Below are 18,185 nucleotides of genomic sequence, written 5' to 3' on the forward strand. Positions count from 1 at the left end.
GGAGAATTGGACACCCAACTCACACATTTGAAAAGATAGGGATAAGGCGATGTTTCGGTCCGTTCTGGACTATTATCAAGTCCGGCCGAAACGTCGTCACTTTCTTTATTTTCAGAAGTGGGTTGGGTGTCTTGAGTTCCAGCCCCGTTATTGTGACTTACTGTCTGCATCTATATTTGTGTTTATACGGCAAAATGATCTCGTTATTACACCTGCCGAGAAATTCTTTATGAAGCAGTTCGGTCATTATCGCCCCCGGCGTGTAATGACTTTTGTCTCCACTACTACAATCATATCATTTGTCCTTCCTTCCTTTCTTACCAATAATTTCTATGCTGTCATCGTCCCTTAACCGTATCTTCAATGTACACTTTCAGCCTCCCTTCACACCTGAGCCAGGATTCATCACACATATACGTAGCCACTTACGAAACCTGTTCATCTTTCCTTAATTATCTCGGGTTTGTTTACATTAAACAGTTTACAAAGCTTTGAAACTTCACAATCCAAAGTTATTATGGTTATAAACAACCTCTTGATGTTGTCTCGAACCTGCTCCCTGTGATCCTCTCTGCTTTGTTCTATTTAAAGGAATTAAAAGTACAAGAACAGATGCATTCGAACTAGGCACACCTCAAGGTGGTGTCTTAAGCCCTATGCTCTTCAATATACTTATGCACAAACTTATCCATGACATACCTGTACAACCTACGGAAACATGTTATATGTTATGCTGATGATATTTGTATTATGGCACACAGCAAACCAAGGTTACAAGTGTTACTTGATGCATTCTCCAAGAAAGTAGTAGAATGTGGCTTCATAATCTCTGTTGATAAAACAAGGGATATTATTCCCCATTCTCTTCATGTTAACTATACTATTAATGGAGCGCCCGTGGAGACTTGTGAGTCTTATAAATATCTTGGAATCCAGGCTAATGATAATCCGCAACCTTCGCAAAAAACTTGTTGAGCGTCTTAAACCTCACAAAACTCTTGTTGTCAAAGGATTTGGCATTAACATAAAATATGCTCGTAGTTTTTATATTGCCTTTATACGATCTGTTGATTATTATGCCTTGTATCTTCTTAACTGTTCTCCTAAACAACTACAAGACCTAGATGTAGTACAGAATGATGCCATGCGCATCATCCTGGGTTGTCCTAGAACTGTCAGAATTGTTAGCATGAGAAAGGAAGCAAGATTACCTTCTATTTACGAGAGAGTAGCTCTACTTAGTACTAGTGCTTTGTGCCAAAACTTTGAAAAATAATGATCCCCCAGCTTTATTCAAATTAAATTTAGATTCTATTCTAAACAATTCTAACTGTTCCCTCAATCCGCCGCAAAAAGCTCCTTACAGTGTGTGGCTCAGTTGTTGTGTCAGTAATCTTATGAAATTTAATGCGTCTCTTAGTCCTGATAAAACTGTTCACTATATTTCCCCTTGGAAAGATGTGCAGGCTTCTATACATTATACACCCATCAGTGTAAAACAAATTTATAACACTGAAACTATGAGATGTATAACACAAGAAGCTATTGACAGTCATCTTCCAAATCTCAAGCCAACTGAATCCTACTGCCTTTACCTGATGGTTCTGTGCAATTTGGCACTGGTAGAACAGGTTATGCATGTGCAGTGCATAAAGGGAATGAAATGATCATGCCTAATACACAGAGATTGAACAACTGGGCAAACACGACACAGTCTGAGCTATTGGGCATTTATCTAGCCACTGAGTACCTTAAGCTCAATGGTGGTGGTGTGATAATCTGTGACTCTAAAAGTGCTCTGCAGTCCTTAAATAACCCATCACAATGTATGTCTGAAGTAGCTTGTAATATTAAATGGAATGGAATTTTTGCCAATGATAATAACTATTGTATAAAAATTATGTGGATCCCATCCCATGTTGGAGTTGGAAAACATGACTTTCTAGATCGATTGGCCAATGAGGCTTGCAGGAAAGAAAACACTAATTATGAATTTAGATTATCTAATGCAATTATTAGAAACACACAAATTAAAGAAATTAATTCAGATTTAGAGGAACTAAGAAATGCCCAGAGACCTGAAAGCTGCAGTATTAAAAGTTATGACAACTTTTGTAATAATAGGTATTTGTATGGTCAGCACAGTAACCGGACCAGGCAATGTGATGTAGTCATTGCGCGAATTCGCCTTAGGCTATAGACACATCTGGCAGGTTAGTGAGGCTGAGCCATTACCAGAATACTCAGATTGTAAACTCTGTGACAAACTCTTAATGCATTCACTAGAACACTATATTGTTGAATGTGAAACCGTAAATGATTTTAGACCTCCTGGCCTCTTGTACCACCAACTGTGTAACTATTTCATTGAACTCAGGTGTTACTGGACGACATCCTAACAGTTTATCCTAAATTTGCTTGTCCATTTTAAAGAATGAAGAACAATTATATTTATATTATTTTTAAGCTGCATCTCTTATGAACCCATCCCTGCCTTTACCTGCTTGATACCCGCTTGATGGGGTTCTGGGAGTTCTTCTACTCCCAAAGCCCGGCCCGAGGCTAGGTTTGACTTGTGAGAGTTTGGTTCACTAGGCTGTTGCTTGGAGCGGTGTGTGGCAGTGCACAACAGAAAGTTGTATTTACATATTCGTACATTTAAACGTGTATACAGTCTAATGTAGTTGATTGTAACCGTGATATATATGTGCTTCAGCCTACAGTTTAGACCTATTTTCTCGTGTATGATCCTCTGGCCTGAGTGACAGTGAATACCAGCATTAGCCTCACTCTAATGAACTCCTCAGATTAGGCAAAATTGTAATTAGCTTTTGTCAATAAAGATGTTAATAATAATAATAACTGCTTTGTCTCTTAACACAAATACTCCAACAATCCGTCCTCCTAATAGAGCGTCGCATTTTGACGTACACTCTACCTAAGGCCAAATATTGTCGTACTAGAAAATGGCAGCGGCTCGCGAAATTGAACATACTGTCCCGTTTTGGATCCTCTGGTAGATTAGGAGAGGGCACCTTAGTACGACAGTTTATTGACGTTGGGAAACCTTACGAGGACGGGCTGCCTATCTACCTCACTTTATCAAACGTTCACTACTTGTGTCTTTATAATTACACCCCCTTAAACCACCCACTTCTCCATCCTTTGTAACCACCACCTCTCTAACCACCCCAACAACCTCTCTCACCACCCCACCACTTCCCTCACTATCTCCCTACACCACCCCCTCACCATCTCCCTACACCACCAGCCCTTCTAGCTGTGACACCAATCCACCATTTAGCGTTAAAAGCTTCAACTTGGAACACCGAGGGCTGTAGGAGGGCCCCTCACCCCGGGCCATCATGATCATCTCTCCCTTCCCTCTACCTCTCCTTTCCTCCCTCTCTCTACCTCACATTTCCTCCTTCCTACCTTCTCCATCTCTCTCTCTACGTGTCCAGTCCGCTATATTTTCTGGCATTTAACTACCCCCTCGTTTTTATTTTCATCTGCTTTTAAGTGCTTCACAAGGACCAACTCGGAGAGAAACATTAGTTTCCGTTAGGACGTCCAATCTTACTTTTTCGTTCCCAGGCTTATAGGAGTGTGTGTGTATAGTGGTGGGTCTCGTCACAATGTATATAGTGGTGGGTCCCGTCACAGTGTATATAGTGGTGGGTCCCGTCACAGTGTGTATAGTGGTGGGTCCCGTCACAGTGTATGTAGTGGTGGGTCTCGTCACAGTGTATATAGAAGTGTGTGTGTATAGTGGTGGGTCCCGTCACAATGTATATAGTGGTGGGTCCCGTCACAGTGTATATAGAAGTGTGTGTGTATAGTGGTGGGTCCCGTCACAGTGTATATAGAAGTGTGTGTATATAGTGGTGGGTCCCGTCACAGTGTATATAGAAGTGTGTGTATATAGTGGTGGGTCCCGTCACAGTGTATATAGAAGTGTGTGTATATAGTGGTGGGTCCCGTCACAGTGTATATAGTGGTGGGTCTCGTCACAATGTATATAGTGGTGGGTCTCGTCACAGTGTATATAGAAGTGTGTGTATATAGTGGTGGGTCTCGTCACAGTGTGTATAGAACTGTATGTGAAGGTGTGTATGGTTGTGGGTTCCTTCAATGTACATAGTGAAAGATATTGTGCGTCTGGTTTACAGCAAACTAAATCCTTTGTTTGCTGCTGTATCTCCTTTATCAATTTACTTCTCTATGTTTCTCTTTTCTTTCTTTCTCGTCTCCTCTCTCTCTCTCTGCAGCCATTCCTACTGTTTAGATAGTACATTTTGTAACTATGTGCACCATAGTGCAAACATTGACGTAAAAGGTAATTAGATAGTAGAATTTGGCACTATTCACTTTATAGTCCGAAAACATTAAAACTAAAAAAAAAATCTTAATTTATTCCTACGCCTAGTATAGCACATGTATATACTATATTAGGCCGGAGATAGCATGTATTAGGCCTAAGAATGTTAGGTTAGGTTGTCTTTGCAACAAAAATACAAAACCTTTTCCGGTTTGTCCAAATTCAATAGTAATGATTTCTACTGTCTAATTGTCCATTACGTCATATATGTACTATGGTCCTCATCGTTACTGTAAGTACTAACTAAACAGTAGGATGGTCTGCTCTCTCTCTCTCTCCTTCCTTCCTAACTAATAACCTAACCTGTTTCAGTACCTGACCTTGGGACTAACAGTCTAATCGATTTCAGTACCTAGCTCTAGGTCTAACAACCTTACCGGTTTCAGTACCGGGTTCCAAGCCTATTAATCTAACCGGTTTCAGTACCTAGCTCTAGGTCTAACAACCTTACCGGTTTCAGTACCGGGTTCCAAGCCTATTAATCTAACCGGTTTCAGTACCTAGATCTAGGTCTAACAGCCTAACCCGTTTCAGTACCGGGTTCCAAGCCTATTAATCTAACCGGTTTCTGTACCTGGCTCAAGGCCTATTAACTAGACAAGTTTCAATAACCGGACTCCAAGCCTAAATCCTAAAACAACAAACATACCCTAACAAAGAATCCTACTGTAACTACCGACAAGTTCATTGTATGACAAACTTCAAAGATCTAACCAACAGTTCGTGAACTTTCATACCTTTAAGCTGTGAAGGATCATCAACTAACGGTGAAAACTTCGCGATATGACATATTCACAACGAAACAATAGCAGCAGCGTGTTATTATTGGTACCAAATAATAACACGCCAAGGACCAAACTGTTGCAGCGACTGAAATGTCTTCCCCAAATCGCTGACGAAATTCAAATCAAACTACATCGTTCCCATTTTTCCCATTACTAAAAAGGCGAGTGATTAAACATTCCAACAAGTATAAAATTATTTGCAATAAAATAGATTTAAATGGTAAGAAACTGAATATTTAGTATTTATTATCAATATTTGTCAGGGATTTTGACTATCGTTGCTCAGTTGACCTCCACGCGAGCCTTTGTTTACAGTCCATTCGGGACGAGGAAGTGTGAGTATGAAGTGTGTGTGTGCTTGGCTGATACTAAAACAACACTCGGCAATTTACGGTATGTATTTTGAACAAATAGTGCAGTATATGATTCTCAAACTATTAGTAATACTTGCAGAATATTTTTTTATTTTTGGAGCGCATTGTAAAGAATACTGCAGTTGTGTGGCGATATTGTATTTCATCAGGTCACCTTCGCATGTTTTCTCTCAAGTTTGAGTGCTTTTTTATAGCTTTTCACTATATATAATTAAATTAGGAGAGGTTTAACTACGGTGGACAATTATTTTTTAGTGTATAGCCTGGCTGGTGACAGCGTAGCACCATCGGCATTTAGTATTTTGACGATGTTTTCAGCCAGTTTAAATGTTTTGCAATGTTTATTACGTTATAATAATGTTTATCCTGTTGTAATATCACAGAGTCAAAAGTAGCAGGTAAATAGTCAGGCAAATGATATTCGGCCTGCCATTTACCCCTCAAGACTGACTTCAATAGCCGTTCAGTAAACCTCAAATTAACTTTAGTTAACATTCCGTAACTTGAGACTAAAATACGGCTGTAGGTTTGCTAGTAGTAGTGTTAGATCTCCATCAGGGTGTTGCTGAATGCGAGGAGTCGCTATGTATTATTCCATCTGTAAAACATATAATATATTTGTGAAAGCTGAGCCCCTAAATATGTGTTGAATTAATCCTGTACATACTTGAAAATAAGCATGACCAAAATGCGACTAGCTGTTCTACCGTCAAATTGCACATTAAGGTAACACTAAGGAGCCGTATATTGGTTGTCAAAATATCGTGATTATCAAATAATTTTCAAAATATTGCCATATGGAATTAAGGACGTATGCTTAGTAGATAAAGTAACATCGATAGAACAAAATTGTGTGCCTTCCATTTTAAAATTGTGTGGTTTGCCTGGATTATCTACAATTAAATGTAACCAAAAATTGTATTGGTTCAATAAAATCTTTAGTTAAATATTTCCGGTCAAAAGATCACTCTGCTGGAGATACACAATAGATCTGATTCTGTAACCCATACTGTATATTACCTCCCCCCCTCCCATCTGTACGTAACAATCAAAAAACAATATAATTGTTGTGCTGGATGAAACATATATTGGAAGATCTGTAACGATCTAATACGAAAATTCCAATTAATTTGGCATATGAGTTGTTGGTTAGGTGAGCACCATACAAAAAAATATTATTGTTATAATTAACAAAATAGTTGTAAACAAAATAGATAAATCTAACAATTGGGTCACAAATTCGTGGAATTGTTGTGGATTCTCAAAACAACCTTACGATTATCACTTAGTTTGCAATTGTATGTAGAATTTTGTTTATGGAAGGATTTCACATAGGTTTTAGTACCAAATATAAAATATATTATTTTCAGTGATTTTCAAAAGTAATATTTCAAGATCGATGACAGTATAAGCACGTACTTATGTCTGCAATATATGAAAGTTGTAGTCTGCTACCCCTTTCCAGTTCTATATTTTGTACGGTAAGGTGTATTTGATGGTCAAATCATTTATAGAACATGGCTTTTGGCTATCAGTTTATATTTTAAGCCCTAATTCAAGACAACTCTGCCCTATTCTGTCTAGAGCCTGATGTGCTTCTTTAAGGGGCATCATCGTCAATTGCTCAGTGTTAAAATCAACATATCATGGTCTACTTTTGTCTACCGCAGGAGTATTGGTATTTAACCAGATAACAATTTTAGTGCTTTGAGTTTGCCACAGAGTTATATTCAAAGTAAAAACTAGGTTTCTTCTGGTCAGGGCTTAAAAATATAAATTCCTTGAAAAGTATTATAGATATATATTATAATTGTTCAAATTGCCGTTGTTTGACTGTGAAGCATATCAGCAAAAAGCACAACGGTTTAATTAAATGTGATATACGAACATTATGTTTTGCGAGAACAAAATGCATTTGTTTTAGCGAGAGTTAGCGTAAGGCCAAGATTACCCCCTAATGCAGCCTAAGTGATGCCTGAGTTACAGCATTGTAATTTATATATGACAGATTCTTCACAATATGGTATCATTAAGCTCATGATCTATTCTCATACTGATTTACCGCTTTCTTTTGATAATTATGTGCAAGGCTGAAGATAAAAAGTAAGTCCTAAATCACAAATGAGATTTGCACAATGGTGACACTGTTGCTTGGACTTGGTTCCTCGCGCCGTTCACCTTCCCCCTCTTCCCCCCCATCGCAAGTGGTGAAGGTTTTCATTTAGTTCCTGTATATTTTTATTTCAGTGTCACGAGTCCCCTTTCGCAATCTATATAACTGGATTGCGACCATAAATGTTCATAAGGTTTTACGTTTCCGTGTACACTACGTCCAACGTTCGCGATTTTTCCTAGTATTTTTTTGTTACGTGGAAATGGTGAAATAGTTGTAAAAGGCCTACAATAAACGGCATAGCTAGAGGGCGTTTTGCCGGGCTGTTTGTAGTCAACCGTTCCAACACTGTTTCCAGCGAATGCGACTTCTGGGCGAGAGATGTGTTTTAATATTTTCTCGCCTGTCTCATATAGAGGACTATTGTGTAATATTATTCACTGAATATTCGAATTTTTGCTTAACATTCCTGCAATATTGTTTTCTAGCGAAGTATAAGTTGTTTGATCTTCGACCTTTTTATCAAACTATATACTCTTAAACCCTCATCATGGTAGCGCAAGAAGATTAAATTAGAGTTTTGGATGGTTAAGGACTTCATAATACAAGAATGTCGTTTTATTATTTATTTTTAGTGAGTTATATTTGTATATTTACTCTATATCGTTTATATTACGCAAGGTGAAATGTTGTACAGTCGCCAAAGTATATATTTCTATATAAGCAAAGCTTGAATGGTCCCCAAGCACAGATATCATAATAACTCTATGACCTCTCTCAGGATTCAAACCCAGGCCGCCAGGGCTGGATTTGACTATCTTCGAATCCTCACCAACAGCACTGGTACCTCTGGGGGGGGGGGGGGTAGAAATAGCCTAAGCTACTCTATCCCTTTGAGATGTATTTCTTTCTTGTCTCAATAAACATACTTGAACTTGAACTTGAAGCACTGGTACCATGAACACTGCGATGGTACGCAGTGGTCATGGTACCAGTTCTCTTGAAATTATATATTTTTCTAAATTTTTCTTATGGAATATTATATTTGATTTTAATTTTTATTAATTTAGAGTCCATCCTCCTGTTTTGGTAGTACTTATAGTAACGACGAGGAGCATAGTATATATACCGACGTACAACGAAATTAGAAAGTAGAAATCTGAACTATTGAGTTGGACAAACCGGGGAAACTATTTTTTACTTGTGTTGCTTTGAGAAACTAAACTAACCTAACCTCCCTAGACCTAATACACGATATCTGAGGGCGAATATAGTACATATGTGTGTTCTACTAGACCTAGGAATATTTATATTTGTGTTTTAGCTTCATTTATTATAAAAGCAATCCTTACTAGTCAGTATACTACTATCTAAAAGCTAAGTACGTACGAATTCTGACTATTGACAATCGTAACAATAGGTATTATCTAAACAGGAGGATGGGTTGCAAATTAAAACTAACATAGAAATTTGATGAAACCTAACCTAACCTAACCATCCTAACTTACCATAACCTAACCTAACCTAACCTAACCTAACCATAACCTAACTTACCATAACCTAACCTATCTTGAGGTTATCTTGAGATGATTTCGGGGCTTTTAGTATCCCCGCGGCCCGGTCCTCGACCAGGCCTCCACCCCCAGGAAGCAGCCCGTGACAGCTGACTAACACCCAGGTACCTATTTTACTGCTAGGTAACAGGGGCATAGGGTGAAAGAAATTCTGCCCAATTGTTTCTCGCCGGCGCCTGGGATCGAACCCAGGACCACAGGATCACAAGTCCAGCGTGTGGTGTCCGCTCGGCCGACCGGCTCTCCATAACATAACAAAATAAAGTATAACCTACATAACATAATAAAGTCAGTAATTCATGTTCTTAATATAATACATTGATGGTAATTCAAATAAATTCGACAATTTTTTTTTAAATAACTAAAATCACACAGCCTGTTAGGCAAATCGGGTCTTGTAAATTATAAATAACTACTATAAGTGAACTATATATATATATATATATATATATATATATATATATATATATATATATATATATATATATATATATATATATATATATATATATATATAAACAACAAAGAACCTTATGACCCAGCCAGGGTTCGAACCTGCATAACCGGTAGCAATTTGGTCGAAAGTGCAATATGTCGTAATGGACCACCGAAAGGTGACGTTTTGTATTATTGAATTTGGACAAATGAGACACTATTTTGGGATGAGTTTTAGTGAAGCTACAAGCTGACCAAGACTATTAAATAAACAATGTTTACATTAAAAGTGTTAATAGCCTATCCTGCAAGCATTAGGCTAGTTTTCAACTGAGTTTGCGTGACACGGAGATTGGCCTGAATCATATTTATCATGGAACCCAAAGCTCATGAAACGACCGGCTGACCTACACCCGGTCTAGATTGGTTGGCAATAAGCCATCTTCCAGCGGCAATAATTTATCATTGATGCCAACTCCCCACACAGTTATTCTTTGGAAACCGGTCACGGTGGCTCATTCATCTGCGTCTGCTAGGTAATTTCCCGGCAATGTGGAGATATCTAGACCTAGGGCTAGATTCACGAAAGCACTTACGCAAGCACTTACGAACGTGTACATCTTTCCTCAATCTTTGACGGCTTTGGTTACATTTATTAAACAGTTTACAAGCATGAAAACTTCCCATTCAACTGTTGTTATTGTTATAAACAGCCTCCTGGTGCTTCGGAGCTCATTAACTGTTTAATAATTGGAAACAAAGCCGCCAAAGATTGAGAAAAGATATACAGGTTCGTAAGTGTTTGCGTAAGTGTCGTGAATCTGGCCCCTTAGCGAGTATGTACACACACACATATTTCCTCAGTAATTGTAAAATATGTTGCAATTTCGTAAAACTACGTCTTTTTCTCCATAAAGTTTCTTTCCAAAATGATTGTTGTGACGCTACTGATGTTTTTGGTTTCAATAATGACTTAACTAATGACTAATGACTGTAAACATTAGTTGAAGATGTGGAAATACGTCTCATGGAATACACCAAAGACTTGACCTTTAATTAATGTCAAGTCTTGAGCACATTGGCTTAAGCTGATGTTCACACAGAATATTTAACCTAATCCCTTCCTCCCCCGTTCACCGTCGAGCTTAGTCGCATGTAAAGCTTATTGTAAAGCTTACTCGACACAAGTAATCACATTATATGTAGATTAATAGTAAACACGCAATGCTTTGTTCGTCATAGGCGTAAAACTTGAATTATGTTTATTCAATACGTAATTTATAAACTGTGTATTGAGATTATAGGGAATTAATTATACATGCCAGGTTAATTGCATCCAAACGTAACTTGGCCCCTTATTATAAATTGACGCTTTATTAAACTGGGTTCGGAGATCTGTGCTCACTAATGAGGGACATGTCACAAGAGCAGCGATCATCATCAAGTCTGTTACTTTTTCTCAACCTTTTCCTCCTAGCATTGATTTACATCCAGGAAGCGCGCACATTATTTTTGTTTGTAATGGCTAGGCTTTTTCGAAAGCTATTTTTTTTTTTTAATGGTTAAGCTTTTTCGAAAGCTATACACCCCATTTCGCCTTCAGGGATTTAGATTAATTTATTTTCGTTAAATGAAGCTGTTTGAAATAGCTTTCTCCAATATCATAGTTTGAGATCGCTGAATTGTTTCAAACACAGTTTAGACATCTATTTGAATGAGTTTGGGTGGATAAAAATTGAAGCTCGAATGCTCGTCGACAATAAAATCATTTCGTGAATTCTAAAAATATTTATCTGTTTCTTTAGATAAGGAATGTTAGTACACCTTTAGATTAGATAAGGAATGAAGCAACTAAGATAAAGATTGAGTAATAAGTGACCAAGAGCACACAGAGGTGGACTGTTGTATGAATTTGTTCTATAATTAACTGGATTCCACGTTGACAGCCGGGAACACGGTGTTTACTGTAAGAAAATGAAATTAGGCTTTCATAGCGCGTTTTTATATTATAAGAACCTAAGAGTGACTGAAACGGCAGAAGGCTAATTAGCCAATACGAGGCAGCTCCTTGTTTGCTTCCCAACTCATCCTCTTATAATACATTGTATTTCTTAGAGAATCGACAAATCCTTTAAAAATGCGACATGATAGTAAAAAGTTCAAATATGTTAATATTAACGTTTTCTGTGTATTCGCCGCCTTAGGTTAGGATTTTGCTGGAGTTCGTACGTTTCTGGCTTGGACACCGGTGGCAAGTTCAGAGAACAGGTTGTATATTTACCCAAACTCACTTATATACATATACGTCTAACCTTCGCTTCAACAATCCACCATCCCATGTTTATTATATTACCCGGTAAACTATTTCATAAATCAACAGCCCTGCTTTACCATTAAGAAATATTCCTACTCTGATATATTATATATAATATATAAATATTATATATAGTTTTTAATTTGGTGTAAACCCGTCTCATTTAGAACTAGGCACTGATGAGGGAGGTTAATCATAGCTAAATTACCAAAGATTTTTTTCCATGGTTAATTAAAAGTTTAATTATAGCTTAGTTCTTGTCTCGTTGGGTTCTTACATGTATATATTTACATTACCAGGTGTTTTGAAAACATTAAAAGGGTAAGGTTGTATTTTACGAGGTTATCGTTGATCTCGGATTTATTTTCTGGTTAATTCCCCATTTAAAATCAGCTCTTCTAAAAAGATAATTAGTTTTGAAAATTTATATGAGGCAAAGCTCTTTAATGGGATTCGAGCCTTATAGTGCCTTGATGTGCTGACAATTATTGCCTTCAAATACGACCATTTGAAATCATTTAGCGATTCATATGTTTAAAGCATTATAACATTTGGACATTGTGAGCGCACCTGGCCTTCAGTAATCTCCATCACCTCTGGCGATTACTAGTCATTGGTGTGAGCTAGCTTAATGGATTTATCACGTAAGCGCGACCTCGGGTGATTGAAGAAAATAGTGATAAGAATCCCAGTTTGCATTATAACTGCTCATAAGATGCCCCGGGATTCATGAAGCATTTATACAACAGCTTATACAAAGCCGTTGTATAAATGTATTCATGTACTTATTTATACAAAGTATAAACGCAAATTGTGATAAGACCTAAACGTAAGTAGCCTACTATGAAAGGTAACGACTCACAAATACCAACGTTTTTTATGCATCAGACAGGTTGGGTGGGCCGCTTGATTCGGATATTTCTAGTTAGGTTAGGTTAGGTTAGGTTAGGTTAGGAAGTTGGATTTTTTACTGAGTACCAAATCAATATAGGCTATTTTCGCACCAACTGGATAGTTATCTAGATATGTGTGAAGGTCTCAAAGCATATTGCCGTTCCAATAACAGTCTACTTGTAAACTGGCAAGTGAATCTTTGTCCTAAACAGAAAATATTATTAAATTATAACTTTATTGTATTACAGATCGTTGGTTTAAAATAAGCCTATTTAATTCGTTTTCACTGAAACGGTCTGATGGATTTAGTTTCCTGTAAATGAAATTCCAAGGGATACTCAAATAGCTTTCTAATTTCATTTTTCACATGTTAAGAGAATAATGCACAGTATTAACGTAACGTAACCTAACCTAACCATGGATAGGGAGTAGATCATATCACTAATTACTAAGTGTTTTTTAAGCGATTACCTCCATGAACATGTGAAACAACATACAGCCAACATGTACATGTGAAGCAACATACAGCCAACATGTACATGTGAAGCTACATACAGCCAACATGTACATGTGAAGCAACATACAGCCAACATGTACTTGTGAAGCTACATACAGCCAACATGTACATGTGAAGCAACATACAGCCAACATGTACTTGTGAAGCTACATACAGCCAACATGTACATGTGAAGCAACATACAGCCAACATGTACTTGTGAAGCTACATACAGCCAACATGTACATGTGAAGCAACATACAGCCAACATGTACATGTGAAGCAACATACAGCCAACATGTACATGTGAAGCTACATACAGCCAACATGTACATGTGAAGCAACATACAGCCAACATGTACTTGTGAAGCTACATACAGCCAACATGTACATGTGAAGCAACATACAGCCAACATGTACTTGTGAAGCTACATACAGCCAACATGTACATGTGAAGCAACATACAGCCAACATGTACATGTGAAGCTACATACAGCCAACATGTACTTGTGAAGCTACATACAGCCAACATGTACTTGTGAAGCAACATACAGCCAACATGTACTTGTGAAGCTACATACAGCCAACATGTACATGTGAAGCAACATACAGCCAACATGTACTTGTGAAGCAACATACAGCCAACATGTACTTGTGAAGCTACATACAGCCAACATGTACATGTGAAGCAACATACAGCCAACATGGACATGTGAAGCAACATACAGCCAACATGTACTTGTGAAGCAACATACAGCCAACATGTACATGTGAAGCAACATACAGCCAACATGTACATGTGAAGCTACATACAGCCAACATGTACATGTGAAGCAACATACAGCCAACATGTACATGTGAAGCAACATACAGCCAACATGTACATGTGAAGCTACATACAGCCAACATGGACATGTGAAGCAACATACAGCCAACATGGACATGTGAAGCAACATACAGCCAACATGTAAGGTGACGACGTAGTTAGGGATATGTATCGCGAATATGTATTCTCGTGAGTTTATATTTGTCAACATCAAAATGCTGGAGTTGACTTTGCTCGCTCATTGCTTCACTTTCCCACTTTTGTTTTTTGTAAAAGATTGGACATTATTTCATGTTTCTTAATCTGAATTGTTTGTATTATTAGAAGTTTGTGTATTCTTAATCTATATAAACAACCCACTGATACTCTCGATACCTAATTAGCGTATATATATTAAACAAATGCTAATCTATGCAATATAGCTTAGTTTTCCCTATATAGCTAATGGCTTAGCGCTTTCCCCCTTGACATTTCCTTCTCTCTATGGTAAAATATGACTGACACAGCGAGAGTTCAATGACGCCAGATCTCTCCTTAACAAAAACATTTCCACTTGTTTTAAAGCGACTTGTACGCAAAGTTAAGTGGAGTTGAAACTCGGATGTCCATCACGTATGCTCTTAAGAACACTCTTGAGACTTGTCTTAACCTTACACAGCTGTCCAGTCAACACAATGTGCACAGAGAAGTAAGAAAATTAATAGTAGAGTTTAAATTTATTCTCGTATGTAAATCTCTTGTGCTGTGCCCCGACGTCCACTACACAGAAGACTTCGGTGAGGGCATCGACTGAAATGTCAGAATTGTGGAGAAATGCCCGACAAACCACTGGAACATTATCTAACACAGTGCACAGTTACAGCCACAACAGACCACTGGAACATTATCTAACACAGTGCACAGTTACAAACCCATTAAGATTTCAATTTAGATTCAACAGAGCAGAAGAAGTTGTTAAACACATATGGCAAAATCTTACTGAAGCGACCTTACGAGTCATAAATACTCATACTCCGCCCAAGTAAAACAGAAACAAGCAACACTTAGTGGGCCAGCCAGAGGCTTAGGGCCCGCGCAGGAATATCCCCGCAAAACAAAAAAGGTGCATCGACTCGCTGCGCTAACTCTGCCATAGGGACAATACCTTGACATGTTCTCAAACACAAGGAACTAGAAGCATGTGCTGCGAGTGTTAGGATTATACAGGAAGATGATCAGATATCTATCTTGCATGTCTACAAGGGTCTGGAATCCTTGTTTATCCTGTATGTCTATGAACATCTGGATGCTGTGTGCATCACGTGTCTCCGAGAGTCTGGAATATTGTGTGTATCTTGCGTGTCTTTGATCTGAAAATAAGGTTTGGTTCGGTTTCCAGAGGCGGGGACCAGGAGGCGTGTTAGGTTGATCAAGGTCTGGCAGTATACCAAATACTGACCTTCTCCCCCCCCCCCTGGACGGAAGAGCGACGGTCTCGCTTCATACAGGTCGGCGTTCAATCCCCGACCGTCCAAGTGGTTGGGGAACCATTCCTTCCCCTCCGTCCCATTCCCAAATCCTTATCCTGATCCTTTCCAAGTGCTATAAAGTCTATAAAGTCTATAAACGACTATAAAGTCGTAATGGCTTGGCGCTTTCCCTTGATAATTCCAAATTCCCCCCCCCCCCCAGGATGTCTCTCTTAAGCGAAAGTTTGAATCATACCGATGCACAATATATCTTAAATGTGAACATTGATGTGTGCGGATTTAATTTTCGTTGCTGGGGACAGGAAGCCTGTATTTAGCTTTATCGAGGCTTCCTCACGAGCCAACCCACAACAGTTTCCTAACTCTTGTGTACCTATTTTACTGCTAAGGGTACAGAAGCATCAGGTTGTGTTAAACAGTCTTTCTTTTATCACTTTTAGGTAGGCCTACCTGTGTTTTTTTACATGCATGCATTGCATCTTAGCAGATTGATATATTAGGGAAATGACAGTGGAGACAGTGCAGACGAGGAGTCACAATAACGTGGCTGAAAAATGTTGACCAAACCACACACTAGAAAGTGAAGGGACGACGACGTTTCGGTCCGCCCCTGGCCATTATCAAGGTTGACAATCGACTTGAGAATGGTCCAGGACGGACCGAAACGTCGTCGTCTCTTCACTTTCTAGTGTGTGTAGTTTGGTCAACAAATTAGAGAAAATGTTTGCAAGATAGTACCTGGGTAAATATACAAACATGCAGTGTGGTCAACAGGGAAATTGATCGTAATTCGTAATGTAATTTTGTCACCAGGATCTTATTGATCACGGGAGCGGCGGCCGCCTGCTCTGCCTTCATCCACACACAGGACACCTCCTAAGGCCTTCCATACCAGCGTCACTTCAAGGTAAGTCGCACGACTCTTCAAGGTAAGTCGCACGACTCTTCAGCGTCACTTCAAGGTAAGTTACACGACTCTTCAGCGTCACTTCAAGGTAAGTTACACGACTCTTCAGCGTCACTTCAAGGTAAGTTACACGACCCTACAGCGTCACTTCAAGGTAAGTCGCACGACTCTTCAGCGTCACTTCAGGGTAAGTTACACGACTCTTCAGCGTCGTCTGAAGTCACTGTGAGAAAGTGGTCTCTCACAGCGACCATTACACAGTTTATTTCAAGCGGCATACCGCAGAACATCTGCGATATGTTCGGTTAACATATAACCGAACTTGCGTTTTCGCAAGTTAGCATCACTTGCGTTTTCTTGCTTGAAGCAATATAAGCCGACCACGGGTCCAGCCAGTCGACAGCCGCATCTGGGACCAATTCCAGTTGCCTGTCGTTCCCGCAATCAATTTACCCAACTTGTCGCCCTTGCGCGAGTCTCTTCAAGTGTGTGTCTACCTGCTCTCACCATCACGTATATCATCTACATGTAGCGTCGTCGTAGAGGGAGCAGCAACACGGAGAGGGAGACGGAGTACCATGAGACGGAGTGCCATTCTTCACGTTATGCCACGAGGCCAGCGATCAAAACCAGCCATTCAGGCCTACAAGCTGTGAGAGTGAGTTGGTGGTATGGTAGCGTGAGGCTCGCGATACTCTTAGATGCACGCTGACTCGTTATTGTCATTATCTACTGTCACGCTGATGCTTCATTGGCCAGGGATCACGGCGCTACTCACCCGGAAGACATGTTTCTTGAGAGTGACCAGACCACACACTGGAAGGTGAAGGGACGATGACGTTTCGGTCCGTCCTGGACCATTCTCAAGTCGATTCTTTAGCCACGTTATTGTGACTCATCGCCTGCATGTTTCTTGAGCTTAAAGACAGACCGACGGTAAATAAGTCGGTATCAGTTGACTTGGTAGATTGATACGGATTGATTGATGTTTACTGTCGGTTGATATCATGATACCATACAGGTATCAATCGTGATACCTACGTGGTATCACGAATGTTCAAATTGTCAGTGAATGTGTAATTTACGCAGAACACATGTTGATATCTGTACATGTTATATTAACTGTCAACTTGACAGGTCATTATTGTGATGCCTGTTCATGTCATTATATTGACTGTCCGAGTCTCCAGACGGCACTCCCGTGTTTCCTCAACTACTTGGGGTTGTCGGTAGAGCGACGGTCTCGCTTCCTGCAGGTCGGCGTTCAATCCTCGACCGTCCATAAGTGGTTGGGCACCATTCCTTCCCCTTCCCCGCCCCATCCCAAATCCTTAACCTGACCCTTTCCCAGTGCTATATAGTCATAATGGCTTGGCGCTTTTCCGCGATAGTTCCCTTCCCTTCCCGTGTTTCCCTAGCACCCGGCAGTGTTAGCAAAGCCGTGTTTTTTGATTGGTTGTCTAGGAGAGTGTTACGGCAAGATTGTCCCGGAGAGAACCACGTGATTGGTCAGTTGAGGTTCTCACAGTGTCTCCCTGTTACCCCTGACGACATCTTAACATCCAGTGTACGAAAGTTCTGTAAATAAACGCTGGTATTGTTTACGAGTGTTTACGT

At 39.3% G+C, this 18,185-nt stretch overlaps 2 protein-coding genes across 2 annotated transcripts in view; one reads left to right on the forward strand and one right to left on the reverse strand.

The window, feature by feature from the left end:
* Positions 1-18,185, reverse strand: part of LOC123764772 (multiple epidermal growth factor-like domains protein 6) — a 242,118-nt gene that overhangs the window by 183,883 nt on the left and 40,050 nt on the right.
* Positions 5,481-18,185, forward strand: part of LOC123764773 (multiple epidermal growth factor-like domains protein 6) — a 377,392-nt gene continuing 364,687 nt past the window's right edge. The window contains exons 1-2 of the mRNA XM_069302605.1: positions 5,481-5,559; positions 16,475-16,568. The gene's annotated coding sequence lies outside the window, so the exon portion shown is untranslated. The remainder of the gene's footprint in view (positions 5,560-16,474; positions 16,569-18,185) is intronic.

This window comes from Procambarus clarkii, chromosome 48 (genome assembly GCF_040958095.1).
Source record: "Procambarus clarkii isolate CNS0578487 chromosome 48, FALCON_Pclarkii_2.0, whole genome shotgun sequence".
NCBI classification, from domain to species: Eukaryota; Metazoa; Arthropoda; class Malacostraca; order Decapoda; family Cambaridae; genus Procambarus; species Procambarus clarkii.